General features: G+C 32.1%; 2 long non-coding RNA genes across 7 annotated transcripts; one reads left to right on the top strand and one right to left on the bottom strand.

Annotated features, from left to right (window-relative positions):
* Window positions 1-2180: 2180 nt before the first annotated feature.
* Window positions 2181-5193, bottom strand: LOC108214030 (uncharacterized). 2 transcript variants are annotated; one of them, XR_010289527.1, is made up of 4 exons: window positions 5036-5193; window positions 4875-4950; window positions 3207-4205; window positions 2181-2680 (listed from the first exon to the last, which is right to left on the bottom strand). It is a non-coding gene; the product is annotated as an uncharacterized LOC108214030 (long non-coding RNA). The 2 variants fall into 2 exon arrangements; XR_010289526.1 differs by lacking the exon at window positions 2181-2680 and having other exon boundaries at window positions 3002-4205.
* Window positions 5194-7516: 2323 nt separating this feature from the next.
* On the top strand, window positions 7517-15144 carry LOC108214031 (uncharacterized). Of its 5 annotated transcripts, XR_010290659.1 has the most exons (7): window positions 7518-7703; window positions 8064-8174; window positions 8339-8473; window positions 11595-11641; window positions 12657-13210; window positions 13860-14164; window positions 14256-15144. It is a non-coding gene; the product is annotated as an uncharacterized LOC108214031 (long non-coding RNA). The 5 variants fall into 5 exon arrangements; XR_010290661.1 differs by lacking the exon at window positions 14256-15144 and having other exon boundaries at window positions 7517-7703; window positions 8098-8174; window positions 13860-14246; XR_010290660.1 differs by lacking the exon at window positions 14256-15144 and having other exon boundaries at window positions 7517-7703; window positions 8091-8174; window positions 13860-14246.
* Window positions 15145-16683: the final 1539 nt, after the last annotated feature.

The raw sequence follows: 16683 nt of genomic DNA, 5'->3' as shown, positions 1-16683 counted from the left end.
ATACTGCTATCAAGGCTGTACTTAAACCTCTAAGGAGGAAGGAAATTGCAAGGAAGACCAGACGTAGAAGTTCTGGTTGATCAATTGTCCAGAGTATGGTATGCGGAGGTTGTGTTGCTTAACAGATGCTATTTCCAAATGGACCAAAACAACAGACTTTTGGCATAGATCGATCTCCTGCAATTGCTATATTAGTTCAACAGATCAAACTCTTCTCTTGCTACGTGTACATCAATGAATGCTGGTATGCATTATTGTAGCCGGAGGGAATTTGTCGATTTTGTGAAAGTTTATCTTATTCTGTTAGCCAATGAAAAAGATAGCCATAGCCCATAGGTAGTAACTCATTCTTTCTCTAGGGTATGACTATTATGGTGATATGCGAATGTGCATATGTGATGTCTGCATATTAAATGTCTAGGCTCTGTCTTCCCAGTGAGATTCATATTTCGCTACTGCTGTTTAATTTGTAGAAATTTAATCTGATATTTCTTGCCATGGTGTAATACATATTTCAATCATGGATGTTACCAAGATCTCAAAATATGGAGTACCGATTTCTTGCTTTGACTAATGCATTGGCAAAGAAGTTTAATCCCACAACCAGGAATTTAGCAGCAGCTTCTTGAGGTGTCCCCCAGTGGACATCTCATAGAAAAGTGTAAAAATGGAGAATATGTGAATATTTGTTATGTTTCTCATGAGAGTGAACCTCATTTTTCAAATATATTTTTGATTGAGATCGATGTAAATAAAATGTAATAAAAAAGATAGTAAGTCTGAAATTTAAAATGAAGTAATAAAAGTGTGTATCAATATTTTGAATTTGTTAATTCAAAAATTTTAAATTCCAAGTAAAGTTAAATGAAAAATGACCATGTACCTATCAGTTTTTTAAATTTTTTTAATTCAAATTCTAGGTATAAATGTTTATATCACATTTTTTAAATTTTTGATTTAAATTTAATGCGGAGTTGAATAATAAACGATGATATACCTACAAATTATGAAAAGTGTGGCAAATAAATATTTATTCTCTACCATTTTCTTATTTGGGGTAGGACATTCAAAAAAATTGTATAAATATAAGGTAAAAAGTGAAATTTTGTACACGTTGAGGTTCATTAGTTAATAATTGATAGATCGAAAAAGGTTGATGAAAATAATGTGATATTTGATTTCATATTATAAAATTTTATTTTTATAAAAAATTTAAACATTAAGATTCAGACTCCCAAAAAGATAAGTAAATATTTCTCATATCTTTCTCATAAACAGAAATTCATATTCTAAAAATATTTTTGATTGAGATGTAAATAAATTGTAATAAAAATGTATAATAGGTTTATAATTTAAAATATAATAATAAAATCATATATGATATTTTTTTCAATTTGTTAATTCAAATTTCAAGTGAAATTAAATGAAACATAATATATACTCAAAAGTTATGTAAGTGTAATAAGTGAATATTCAATTATGGAGGGTGAATAGGAAAAATTTGGTATGAGGTTCGTGATTAATAAATCGAAAAAAGTTGACGAAAATAGTGTAAGAGTTTTTTTATATTATATTGAAGAAATCAAAAATTTTAAGTCATATACAATCCAGAAGAACCTCTCACAAAAAAAATGTTAAAATAGAGAATAAGACAACATCGATTTCTTTATCAAAATAACAAAGTGGACATTTCTTATGTTTTTCATAAAATGAAACGTTATTTTTCAAAAGTATTTTTGATAAAGCGTAACAAAATGAATAATATGATCAAAATTAAAATATAACAATAAAAGTGTATATCACATATTTTTTTGAATTTTTTAATTCAAATTTAAAGTGAGACTGAAAAAAATTATATTAAATTGATATTTAACTTCTTAATATATTTGAGATAAATTTAAATTAGTATATTATTTTAGACAATATATTAAAAGATTTTATTTGTCATTATAATATTACAAAAAATTTATTGATACCAATTCTTGTATATACTCCCAAAACAACACGTCACACAATTTTGTTATAATATAACAGTGAGTATTAATATCAAAAGTCACCTACACAACATATAACAAATATAAACATACGTATAAAAATACATTAATTTTTTCAAATTAATATACTCATTATTACTTTATTAGATTTATAATAATTTTTAAAATTTATAAACTCATTTACTGAAAAAAAAAATCATTTTTATGCCGCGGGCAAAAATTACTATATGGGGTAAAGGGGATGTTTGAACTGGGTACAGGTGTGAAGGAAAGGAATCCCCCGTTGGAGTACTATATCTTTAATGTTCGGTTAAGTACTGTTATTCAGTAATAAACTACTATATATACTATACTCCTACACACAGTATCACGTCACACCTCTGCTAATTATCTCAGTCTCTTCCAGAAATCACATTTCAAGAAATCATCAAGGAAGTTCATCCACAGTCAAGAAACCCATCTGTAACTTGCACTGTCTCTCCCAGAAATCACATTGCACTGTCTCTCCTAGAAATCACATTTCAAGATTTCAAGATATCATCAAGCAAGTTCATCCACAATCAAGAAAACCATTTGTAACTTGCACTGTCTCTCCCAGAAATCACATTGCACTGTCTCTCCCAGAAATCACATTTCAAGATTTCAAGATATCATCAAAGAAGTTCATCCACAATCAAGAAAACCATCTACAATCAAGAAAACCATGTGTAACTTGCCCTGAAGGTATAATTTAAATTCCTGTGTGTATATAGTTATAAACACACTACATAATCATCCTTTTCTTTTATCAGAAATATCACAAGATCATAAAAACTTGAATCAATTAGTGTATTACATCTCTCTAGGTACAAATATAAATTAGTGTATGTTTATTTATCAACACACACATTATGGCATGCCCCAAGTCTTGGATTATGCATACTGTTATACACACAGTAGTTCTTACATGGATCATCAATCTGCATTTAAAGACTAGAACGGTAAAGAATGGAACACCAAGAAAGCACTGAACTAGAACTAAGTTTGAAATTTATTCGTAAAAATAAATGTAAGTTAAGCAAGTTGAATGTAAGATAAGATACAACTGAATCCCCCTATTTTTGTCTTCCTATATAGTAAAGATTCTATATGTTTGTACATACAGGAATCTCTATCTCTACAATGGATAATTTTTTTATCGGACGTGAAATCCAATCTGGGAATGTTACTTACCGCATTATAGCCAGGATCGGTTGTTGGGGGCCTGACTTTGAATATCCAGTGTACACGGCAGAGTGTACAGTCAACACGATTGGGGTCCCAAACAAAGCTATAAAGATTGCTGCCGGAGGCCAACCAATCTGGGAAAATGTCAATCATGACATTAATGAGATGATGGACTGTTTGTTCCACCCAGGGATAGCCACCACCCTTCTGCTCTTTGATGAACACTTTTTTATTAACTTTGACGATGTCCAATACATCTGCATAGTGTTTGCACTTCAACAGCATATATCCCTAAGATCGCTCATGCTCGTTGACCAGAGGTTTACCCATGGTTTTACTATTCCCCAGATTCGCAGGGCTGCTTCTAATATGGTAAGGGCTATAATGGACCTCCATCATTTCGATTTGAACCATACGCAACTCACTGCTGGACACATAGTATGTAGCCCTGAATACATCAAAGTGGCTGCTACATGCACCGCTTTTGAAGTAGACTGGCATGCTGCCTTTTTTGCAAATCATTTCTTGCCAATCAATCGTATAAGTGACCGGGGAAGGGCTCCCGAATTTGTTGACGAGGAGGCTCAGCTACCTCATGAAGTGGAGGCGGCTCTGGCGGATCAGCCACCTCAGGAACTGGAGGAGGCCGCAGCTGCAGAAGACATTGAAGATCAACCAAACTTCTGGTACCAGTATCATGCCAAGAGGCGTGACGTCTGGAGTATCGGTCTCGTTGCTTTGGAACTCGGTTATGGGAGGATTTCGGTTTTGAACAGGAACCAATTCCTACGAGTTGTGAATTACATTGAGCAGTTGGGGATTTTACCAGAGACTTGGGAACAATTGCTGCAAAACGCGGAAGCCGAAATGCCAATCCATGGGCTTGCTGGAAGATTCACCAATGAATATGTACACTTCGTAAGGACATGCTTGCGAATCAGCCCATATGCTAGACCAGACACATTAGGTTTGCTCAATGATGACTTTCTGGGACCTGTTGGAATGCTATCCGAAGAAGACTTTAGGCTTTTAGTGTTTCCACAAAATCATTGAATTACAAGGTGTTACTGTTGTCAAAGTAACTCATAGTATTAAAGTGCCATGTATTTTAGCAAATTGTACTCACTGGTAGTAGACAGCTTGGTAAGCTGGATTTCAGAAATTTCACTGTTTACATTTTGTTATAGGTTGAGGTAGTAGGAACAAAGTGGTATTATCTCCTGAAGTAAGACAAGTTGCCATTTCTCTATATTCAGTTGTCAAGTTCAGCTAGTATCAGTTGTTCTTCCTCTAATTGTCGGAATCATGTAATTCTCACTAACAGTATCTACAGAAAGAATTCACATTAAACGATTTTCCAATTGGGCATTAATTTAGTTAGCGCAGATATGTAATAATCATGTTAGGTAAAATCTCCAGAGACAATAGGTATATTATTTTGTTTAAAAAATCTGATGTTCAGAATTACGAAAAAAATCACATAACCTCGCATATACAAATTCTAAAAACATAACAAACTGATAATATTAATTCATACATATTCAATTCTAATCCATGAGATGAGACTCTAGAACCATAAAATCCAAAAAGAAAATATAATAATAGCATAACAATCTAACAATTCAAATTAACATACATAAAACCAACAAAAAAATCAAAACTTTAGTGGCTTACAATGTCTGGGGCTCCGATCATTGGTCATCAGGTGAATCTTCCAGTGCCCTGACCTCAAAACTCTTGAAAAACGCAGCTTTATAACCCAAAAAAAAAATAAAATAAAATAAAATAAACCCAACCAAAAACAAAACTGGATCTGAGAATAAAGATCAACGGACCTCAATATTTGCAGTTTATGTTTAACGTTTCCGAGAGAGACTGATCGGTGGGCTGTGGACTTTCCTTTTTAGTTCTCAAATGAAGCAAAGTACAAAACCAACACGGGAATCGGTACCGGCACCCTATATATTTACTACCTCCATCCCGGTCAATACTATACATAGTATACATCAGGCGCGACACAACACAATTTTTAATGCTTCAGTATAATATAATTCTGCAAATTTTTTTTAATATTTCTTTTTTCTTATAAAAGAATCTCATTTATATTTTTATACCAAAACAGAAAATTTTAAAATAAGTTGTAGAATTATATTTTGTAAGAGACTTAAAAAGCGTGTCGAACAGTGAAAAAAAACGTATACAATTGGGACAGAGGGAATAATATTTGGATATTTAAATGTTAATTCCTCTATTTTAAGATAATTATTACTCCCTCCGTCCTCTTCATTTATTTACGTCGGAGGACGGGAGCTCGGCACACATTCTAATGCTCTCGTAAAACATAGTTCGATAAATTATTTCGATCATTTTTTTCTTGTGAATAAAAAATTTGATGTTTAAATTTTTATTAAAAAAGAAAAAAATTTTAAAAAATAAAGTATAGAACTATGTTTTATATGCGCTTTAAAATGTGTGTTGAGCAGTGTGAAAAAACTGTAAAGAAATGTGAGGGACAGAGAAGGTAATTTTAAAAATATATATTTTTATATCAATATTAATTATATTAAATAGATATAGTTTGTTGAATAATATAATTTTTGAAAATTATAAATTAAAAAAGTATGACATAAAATTGATTTTGGAAATAATTTAGAGAATATTGCATAAAAATTATTTGAAAATTATATTAAAAATTGAATTGGACAACTAATTTAAAACAAATTATCTACACAAAATAAATATTTAACTTGAAATAGAGGGTGTAGGATTTACAAAATAAATTTTAGTTTTTGTTCCACATTTTTTTGTGAACAAAAATAAGAGATTTGGTAAAGGATTTAATCAATAAATTTATAAGAAATAATTTAATATATTCAATACACTCTTTAATATTTTTTTTAGAATTTTAAATTTTATTTAATTTATTTGATTACTTCTCAGCTTCAACTAATTAATTCCGTCTCTTCCAACCTTTTATCAATATTTTTATAATATTGGTTTTTGACCCGATTTCGATTAATTGAGACGAAATTTGATCAGCTATTGATTAATTGAGCGATTAAATTAATTGATAAACCGATATTTAGAAAAGTGGTCACAATTAGAAAGCTCTTTTCTTCTTATCGAAACAATTAGAAAGCTTTTGATTGAGATTTATACGGCTTATTTTGCTTGTATTATTATACATTGCTCGACATAAGAATTTGATATTCGTTATTGCATTTATATAAATTTTGTATATTATAATCAATTATGGACATAATTCAAATTTATTTATTTTTAATTATTATTATTATATATATAATAAATACTCTAACAATGAGTTTCATTGAGTCATTTTATTACACTTGTATAACCATGTCAACAGCCACGTCACAGCCTCCAACAATGAGTTTTATTGAGCTATTTTATTCCATTTGTACAGCCATATCAACAGCCACGTCACAACCACTTAGATGACCAAGTCATATGTATTCCAACAATAAATTTTATTGAGTCATTTTATTCCATTTGTAAAGCCACATCACATCTCCAACCATCTAAAACTCTTGGCTAAAAGTTGAGTTGACATACTTAAAATAAAAAAATTTAGTCAACAGCTCCAAAAACTCAACTCCAACCATACTGAGCTGTTGTCTATAAATTTAGCTAACCTCCTATGGATGGTTAAATTTGTCGAACCTCTACAGGTCTGTAAGAAAATCTGTAGGAAGATTGTACATCATTTATTACCATATTGAACTGATATATTCTATTTTAACAATTTAAAATATTAATAACATATTATTTTTAAATTATAGCCAACCAATATAACTAATACCATTGAAGCAAAATGTCTTACGGTTCAGCAAATTTTACATAATCTCTTACGGATCTAATTTAGTCAACGATTATAGCCAACACCATGTTAGATGACCACGTCATCTATACTATTCTATACTATATTATAATAAGCCAACATGGGTATAATATGTAGTAGTACAAATTTTTGGTTTAGTCATGCTTTTTTGGTTATCCCTAAATTACCCTTATTTAAATAGATAAAAATAATCTAATATTAAACTCTCCTTTTTTGTAAATATAAGTCTATAACATATAGAGGTATTTTGCTCTTACATCACTGCTTCATCATTATCCTTTAATTATACCAAAGATTTATAATATAAAATATATTTTAAAAGCTAAATCTTTAAAAGTGAATATAATTTAATAAATTTTTTATTAATTATTGTTATGACGCTAATAAAATGATATTAAAATTTAACTTATATATAATAAATTAAAATTATATAGTCGCCCATGCTTTGCACGGGTTTAAGGCTAGTATGTACTTAAATTACAACATATCACTATTGTTTGTGCATATGCCTGCAACCGTTGAGCTATCCTTGCTATGCCTTCACCTATCTACCACTCCACTTCCTTAATCCTTCCTGCAACCGATCAACCTTTTCGGCTGTTCTAACATCTCCCTTCCCTCTGTTTATCAAACATCAACTTCAGGTATGCCAAAGATATAGGATCGCTGTGTGTTTGATGAAATTACTAAACGAGTTTGATTTTTACAATTTTCTGTGCATAAAAAAGGAAAATATGGGTAAATTGTTTTTTATAATATTTGTTGTGTGCCTCGCCCTCGCGTATGCTGGGCTTTTCGCATTCTTGTACTCCGACTTCAATTTATGCATCTCTACACTGTGATGCTGTCCACATTCACCTGGTATTGGTATTGTATTTTGTATGGAAAGGCAGTTTATCCGGTCTTTGTGGTTATCTAGGCCAAAATTATATATCCCTAGCACTGTTTTTGCATAGAGATTTTATCATGATTTCTTAGTTTTTATGTTGCTTGTGTTTTGGCAGAACATAACTGTGTTTTATAATTTTAAGCTACTAGAGGTTGCTAATATGCGGTACGGGTATCAGTATTGCACCAGCAGCCTGACTTCTTTCAAAGAAAGGCGAGACAACAAAGTAAGTTTTGCTAGGCAAGGATCCAGTTCTCAAGCTTGTTTTATGAGCTGCTATAATATTTTAAATTTTGTTCGGAATATGTTTGTATACTGGTGATATTTTAAGTTATGAACTAATTTCAAGCTGATTGTATCCATCTCTCTATGCACTGTCCCTTGGATCAGAATTCGTATAAGCTTTCGATTTTGAAAGACGCGCCAAGAATCGCTGCAGTGAAGATTTTTAAACAGGAGCGTGTTCTACAGACTGAGTCAAAGGTCCGAGTTTTAACCGCGGACAACTCGCCTAACGATATACAGGTATTATCATCTCAATTCTGTTAAAATTCCTATTGAATTCTGTTCAGTAGCTCAAAAATTATAATAAAATTAGTTGATAAAAACATGATAATTAGATATTGTTTGGTGCATAACTGGTTACCAGAAAGGAAATGTAATGCTATGAAGGAAGCAGCTGTGATTATTTTTCATTTAGCTGAGGTGTGTTTGGACAATGAGATGAGATGAAGATGATCTTTATCTTATCTACGTCCTTTGTTGATATATTTTAGGATAAGTTTTCGGTTTCAGGAGCCCTTGTGATACACATTTGCGTCAATGCGTGATCCAGAATTTCTTACCTCATTTCATTTTCTCGTATAAATTTCCCGATATTTATATTCGGTAGAAAATATTAAGAAAAATCAGTGAAAAAGATAGAAGTAGCTATGATGTGGATGAGAAGATAGATAGTGGTTGCTTGCACTTGATATTGGGGAGGTGATTATGGGGTCAAGTGATCATTTTGGTAGAGTTTGTTGGCCTTTTAATTGATTATGATTATGACAATCTATCTAAATTGGTGGCCATATGAAACCTATATGTTAGTAATTCTTTTTAATTGTTTTAAAGAAGATGTTACTAGAATCATAATCGATATCTCAGTATTGCCCAAGGAGCATCATATTTTTGAATTGAGATAGAAATAGTTGTATTTTATTTGCCAAGATTACTGGAACTTAAATGTTCACTATGCCATGTTATTACTGTGAAAAACTATTAGTAACATGTTGTACTAGCTGAGAAATAGACATCAAGGGCAACAAACATATATTCCCATTTGTGCTTGATGAGCCCTAAGAGTTTACTTTAGTGCTGCGAAGGCTGAGTTTCTAATCAGAGAGCAATCGAGATCTAAAGTATCCATAATTTATGTTCATACAATTCTTCATTCCTTTACACAGTGAGTTTCTATTAGTGCAATTTTTCATTCTTAAGAAGTGCAATACTATAGTAAGTTGCTAGGGTGTCTAAGTTACACGATAAGTAAACTAACGCTAAACCAAACTAGAACATGTTTTCAGATATCGATAATAACTTCAGTTCTACTGATACGATCATTATCTGAAGTCATGCATCTGATGGTACCTTACATATCCTGAATCCAAAAATCTAATTTCTGCAAATGTTATGGACTTGTGTAGCAGTAGATCTATATCCTGGACTTATAAAAGCTAAATCAACATGCATTAGTTACATTTCTTGATCTGTCATTGCTTCATGAAATTAAATCCATGTTCCTATCATTTACGATTGGATTTGAGAGTTGTCATTGAATTTGAGTTGTGTCAGTTTTCCTTCCTTTGGTTGATAAACCAGTTGTTAATCTGCTTAAGTTGCAGTCCTGTCTCCTCGACAAGCTTGCCTTGTCATCTTCCTGCATATATTTGCAAAATATTAATCTCAAAACAGAACTTTAGACTACAATAATAAATGTTCAAATTCTATTTTACCAAGATCTGGCGAATCGACATAGCTTGATATTTTCAGGCTTTGTTTCACCACCTTCAACTTCATATAAATCCAGATTGCCAAGCTTGCCAGCTTCAAATTCTCTCTCTTACAAAGGTGAGATCATAACTGCTACAAGTATAAGGGATAAGGGAATATTGCAGATCAATAAACATTTACCTCTGGAAAAAAAATAGTTGCAGTAGTGGGCAAAAATGAGACAACCGACTGGAATTTGTTGAATACAATCCTCAGTGCATCATATGCAACATTATTTAGGATTTCATCAGCAATCACAGAAACCTAATTAACATTAATAATAATTTGTACATGTCCTGTAGCATAATAACATGCACCATTAAGCTCTGACCCTGTCAATTTAATGATTTATACTTTTTCTTCACGGGATGCTGCATTACTTTAATCTGGTAGAAGGATGCATCACTCTGATCTAATCATATCAGGCATAAAAGAATTTCACCTATGACTGGATTGCCCGAACCAGAGGCGACGGCTACTGGTCTTCATCGTTGAGCCCTGATAATTTCTTAAAGGGTCGTTATGTCGTTCCACCAGGCTCCTCTTATGGTGGCCTTAATGACTGTTTTCGCACTGACGATTTCGACTCATCTGTTGTCGTGCTCTCTTGCCTCTCTTTAATCCCTGAACTCAATTTCTCAGGCTTTCATCAACTCAACTCAGAACGAGCCTCCGTTATTCATGTACGTATACATACATATCATATAGCTACCACTTCTCCTCCCTGACACTTCATCTTTATCATCTATAGTCTCTTGCTGAGTCTTGCTACTCCTTCCTCAACCTCACTTTTACTCGCATATTAATTCATTGTTCATGAGTGTTAACTATCATGACATGTATGCATATCTCGTCATGTATTCACGTGACAATTGAGTGCCTTATATGAATCCACAAAGACGACTGAGGGCCTTCTGAAATTACATGTGTGTCCTCCAAACTTGGAGATGTTCCCCGTATAAAGTTTGATCACCAAAGGTAACGATCTCACTTGAGAAATATGGACCTATGGTAGATTTTTACTTTTAACTCTTCTAAATTTATGTATGGACAACTAGATTATGTGTATTTTTATTATGTTCCCGACAATGTCTTTTAGTATTGACCCATAGCGGATGAGATCATAATCACAGGGAAGTATATGTAGTCTTAAAAACTCTTTCTATATATTGGTATATATTCAGCAATTTGTGCATAAAAGTAACACAAAATACTTTGCCGTGTGGGTTAATCAGGGTCGCGAGCTCTGTTTATTTTTTTTGGGTATCTAATGTGGCATAACTTCCGCCGTTTTACCAATTGGATAACAGAATTTTACTCCTACAACATTTCAACGAGGGGGTGTGTTTTTAAAATTAATATTCTCTCTAATTTGGAACTATGAGACTTTTAGTATATTATTCATTGCTACAACGTTTTAGTGAAGATTGTGTTTTTAAATTAAGATTATTTCTCATTTGGAACTATGATACTTTCTTAAGCTTGCTCTTTAAGTACTGGTTTTAAAATTGTATTGTAGACATTCTGTTCCTTCTTCTTTGCTTTAGTGAAACTGCACTTATTTTATACCTTCAAGACTTCCCACCATGTTTATCATGCTTTTTCCGAACAGGCCATGTGGATGTGAAAATGAAGATGTCCTCATTACTTGATTGCCCAGTAAGTGTAATGAAACAAATTGCTAAACTCTCTTCATTACTTAGCACATGGTTGTATTTTTGGATTATAATAGGTTTACAATTAAATCCCATAGTTGTGGTAGATTTTTATTATCTTGCGAGTCGAGCGAAGTGATTGTGTGTGTATTAAATTCTAAATAAAACCACTGACTTTGTGAAATAGTTTTTGATATCTACTTTCTAGCATGTTATCTTTGAGTTTGTATCTTTGTGACATGTCTCTTTATATACAATGCTCATGCATTTTTTATAAATTAACTGATGCAATCTATTAGGTGTCAAAAAATAGGAAAGGCTTGCACTTGAGAATCAGAACTTAAAAATTAGAGCGCAAAAACAAGAACCTGAGGTGCTCACAGTTTACACAGGACACGCCTACTAAGTTTATTATGTACTTATAATGGTCCCCCCTTGGTCCAAGTCTTAACGTATTACAAGCAATGACTATAAATTTTCTCATAGTTAATTTAAGAATGTAACTCTTGCTTCTTAAAATATTTAGTTGTGTTCATAGGGCATGATATTTGCATGCCTACAATGCTTAACAGTGTTGAAATTGTGGATGCTCAATTATTCCGATAACAGCAAATGAAAGTCGTTCAAGCCCTCAAGCTTCTAAGCATTTGAGTCCTACTGAAAACACGTGGCTTCAATATATAATAATTCTTTAAAATAGGCTTGAGTTGATTCCAAATAATGATGTTGTAATTAAGCAATTTATTCAAGTTAGTTCTTTCTGGCCTCTTCGTGTGGCTGTCCCGGAATTTCAATCATTAAACCTCTGTTTTATGACTTTTTAGACCAGGAGATTGTTACAGATGGTGCTCCGATGATAACAGATTTGTACAACTGAAATATAACTTAGGTGCATATTGGTTGAGTATTATGATCCGTTTGTTTGTTTGTGTTAACAAGCATGGGTCTGAAGTGGATGATACTAATGGTGGTGTTGCAGGTATATTAGAATTATTAATTTGGATATGATACTGGAGCAGTGTGATTATGCAGGTGGTGCAGCAGAACCAATTCCCCCAATAGCTCATGGTGGATTTTACCAAAATCAAAAAAATTCCTGACTTCTACATTAAGTCGCACTACTTCCGACATTGAGCCTCCACTCTCGATGCTCCCATTTGAGGTTCCTGTCCTCACAGCGAACACCTCAGAGCAACTCCAATGCAATGCTATACTTGGTTCTATTGCTATATTATAGCATCAAAAGTAAAAAAACTCAACTCCAAAGGGGTGCTATATTTGGATGCATCCATGCATGGATGCATCCTTGGTTCTATATTTGAAACCAAGGATGGATCCATCCATATTGCCACATCAACTCCAAAGGAAGAATTTGTTGAGATATTTAATAAAATTTATAAAAGGTAGGTAAAAGTTAATGAGTTGGTTAAATTTGAAACTAGTTATAGAACTTAGCATTGGAGTGCAAGTTTTATTTTAGCACCAAAAACCACTTTTTGGTGCTATATTATAGCAATAGCAATAGATATATAGCATCTAGCATTGGAGTTGCTCTCACAGCCAAATGACCAAGGTGTATTGGCTTTCCTCTCTCGTGTTTATGCAATCGTAATACTAGAAATTTTGTATGCTAATATATTATTATTATATATATTATTATTATTATTATTATTATTATTATTATTATTATTATTATTATTATTATTATTTTAGAATTTATACTGCTTTATTGTGTACTTTTTTTCAGGTTTGTGTATTAATATAATAAGTTTATCTATTTTAACCATGTTAATGAAGGTCTTTTTAATGTGTCTACCAAGGAGATTTAGTTGCTTAAATTGTGCTTTTCACCCTATTTTAGTATTTGTTTTTTGAGACTTCATTGGTGTTGCATCTTATAATTTTATTTAGTTTTCACTTTTTATGATAATTTTTTTTGGTCAAATATTTAACATTTTTTCCCCTTTTCTAGGTGAGGTGCGTTTCAAGTGCAGTTCAAATTTTAGTGATTCTATTATTATATATTAAATTTCTATTGTCTATGTGTTCGTGGATGTCTTTCATGTCCTTTGCTTAGATGATTAACTTTCTTGAATGAAAGGATTTCCTTTTTATGGAGTATATTGTTATAAGACTATGTACATCTGGACAGAAAAAAATAAGTTTCTCTATTTCTTATTTTTTTTCAAACTGAATGTATATGGAACCAAGGTTGATTACAGGGCATGGAAGCTACTTAGATTTAGTTTTGCAGCTATAGCAGGAGGGGTGGACGACATTTGGATTGTGAGTGTGCTGATCTTTTGTATCTTTGAATACTTTTCCCAATTATGCAATTACTTTCTTAACTAGGTCTTGAGCCAGGTTACATTGACACAACTGGCTGACATGGTGTTTTCTCACGAAGTAAAGAATGTAAGCGGATAAATTTAAACACCTGAGTTGGCCACCCTAAAGCCATTTAAGAGGGACCATGAGCATTGGTTCATTACTGGCGTTGAAGGAGGCTTATAGCAAAGATGTCGAGGTGGTTAGGAAAACTCCGTGTAAATGTGTGCGCAAATTAATTATGAACTGATTATAGATGAATATATAATTTCTATTTGTTATTGAATTAGGTGTTTAACTCATGAAAAGATTTGCACCAGATGCAGCAATAGAAAGCACACTCTGGCAACTCGAGAATATGCATAAATGATTTTAGAGAGAGACATAATATATAGGCAAGAGTTAATGGGTCTCCAATCCTAACTGATTTTAGAGTTAATATTATTATTAAATTTGAAATCCTAATTGTTGTATAATTAAGTCTCACTTAATCATTCAATAACTTAATTTCGGATTCAATATGTAATTCAAATTTCCTATTTATTTAATTAATTATGTCACACTTAATTAATAACAAATAATTTAAATTACTTACATTTAATTTAAATCTGAATTTAAATTAAATAATCCTCCAATCATTCTTTGTGCGACCCTTTAGATTATATTACGTTGGCAACAATTTTAAATTAAAATTGTAAACAATGAGTGACATCTAATAATACATCATTGCTACCCAAGTAATAATAATTAAATCGGTAATCGATTAAACCTTTTGTAAATAATGTACAATGTACTATAATCTTTTTAACCATATATTATAGATTAAACTTGAGGCATGTAATGTGTCATCCTCTTCATAATTTAATTTAGGTTTCCTTGATCGATGAGTAGACTATAACATCATATATTATAGATTAAACTCGAGGCATGTAATGTGTCATACTCTTCATAATTTAGTTTAGGTTTCCTTGATCGATGAGTAGACTATAATATCAAATCAACATTTGAGCATGGTCATGCATTTCATAGTCTAACCCAAACAAGAGGCCAATAATATCACTCCTAAAAGAGGAGGGTTAAATCATTTCTAGATCATTCATATTTCTCATATGATTCATAATATACTCACCCGGTCAAAGGTAACTTTTAGTGTAACCAAAGTATATTAATTCTCACATAGAAATATAATGATTTCATGGGCCAATAAAGCCCATAATATATATATATATATATATATATATATATATATATATATATATATATATATATATATATAAGGATAAACACGATATCCAAGCTAACATAGCCCAATAAAGCCCACGCAATTTAAATATTACGTTTCAGTTTAACTATAAACATTTGATTTACGGAGCCTCTCTCCCATCTCTCTCTTTCTCTTTGGTTGATAAAATGGGAAGAGAGTTGTGTAAAACCCTAGCCCCCAAATCACACCTCTGCTGCATGTGTAGCTACTCTTCTGATCGTGTGTTTTTATTTTTGTGAATCTTTTGGTGATCTATCTTTCCTCGTATTCAAAATACATACAACCCCCAGACAATCGGCTCTCGCTTTGATTCTTCGTCTTCCGTTTGTGCATCTGCTGATCTCCCTGTTTTTCGACCTCATGGCGGCACTTTTCCAATCAAGCATATGACCTAATTCTGTTAAAAATCTTGGGTCTCAAGACAAACTCTTCCGGAAGTATTCTTTCTCCTTTTCCTCTTTAAGTTCTTAATTTCATTTTCCCTGGTTTATTTTGCATTCTGTCTATTGTTATCTTTTAATAATTTTGGATCTTTGTTAACATTCAAATAAATTTCAGTGGTGTATTTATTTGTGTTGGTTCTGGTACTACTAATCGCTATGGATACAGTTATGAATACAGGAGCTTCTTGCACAACAATTGATTGTAACATTCGTGGTGGTAGTGGAGAAGTCTAGAATGGGCAGAGAAGAAGATGCTAATTGACCGATAATTATGCCTTAATTAAGGATATTAATTATTCTTAATTAACAGTTTTTGTACCATTCATGGCGACCATGATTTGGGCATCTTTTAGCCCATAGAGGCATTTAAGTGCCATAATGTTGGCTCATTTATGTCTTTATTTTAAATTTTTTTTCAAATTCACTCATAATCCTTTTATTCAGTTTTGTCTTATTTTCAGGATGTTTGAAAGATATTTTATGAACTTACTTATTAAGGCTGCTTCCGAGAAGACGTGAACCTTGATGTACAAGACAATTAATCTACAAATATTGATAGAAGGGAATAAAGAAGACATCAGTTTTTAGTTTGTTTTGTAAAAGATGTAATTTTGTAAGGCACTCTTTTTCCCCCTTGAGTTTTTTTCCCACAAGGTTTTACACTTGAGGGGTTTTAACTAGGCCTTTTTTTGTGGGTTATCTCTTCTGACTTGAAAGCTATGTTATCTAAACATCCGGAGTATTTACATACTGTCGGTTAGATGATATACCTTCTTGAATGAAGGAAACTCTGTCCATCCGGATATTGTAATTTGCAATATTGGTATAATACAACCGTTTTATGACGAAAAAAAAAAAGAAATATAATGATTTCAAGTCTCAGGACCAATACATCATTATCACTGTGGGAATTATTATGACACAACAGACATGTAGAATCTCACATTGGGTCTTCCCGCACCATGTATTTAATACATGTGCCTGTGTTTCGACTTTAGTATCACTATACCT

Source organism: Daucus carota, chromosome 3 (assembly GCF_001625215.2).
Source record: "Daucus carota subsp. sativus chromosome 3, DH1 v3.0, whole genome shotgun sequence".
Lineage (NCBI taxonomy): Eukaryota > Viridiplantae > Streptophyta > Magnoliopsida > Apiales > Apiaceae > Daucus > Daucus carota.
Note: the sequence above shows the minus strand (reverse complement) of the source record. Positions and strands in the feature narration are given on the sequence as shown.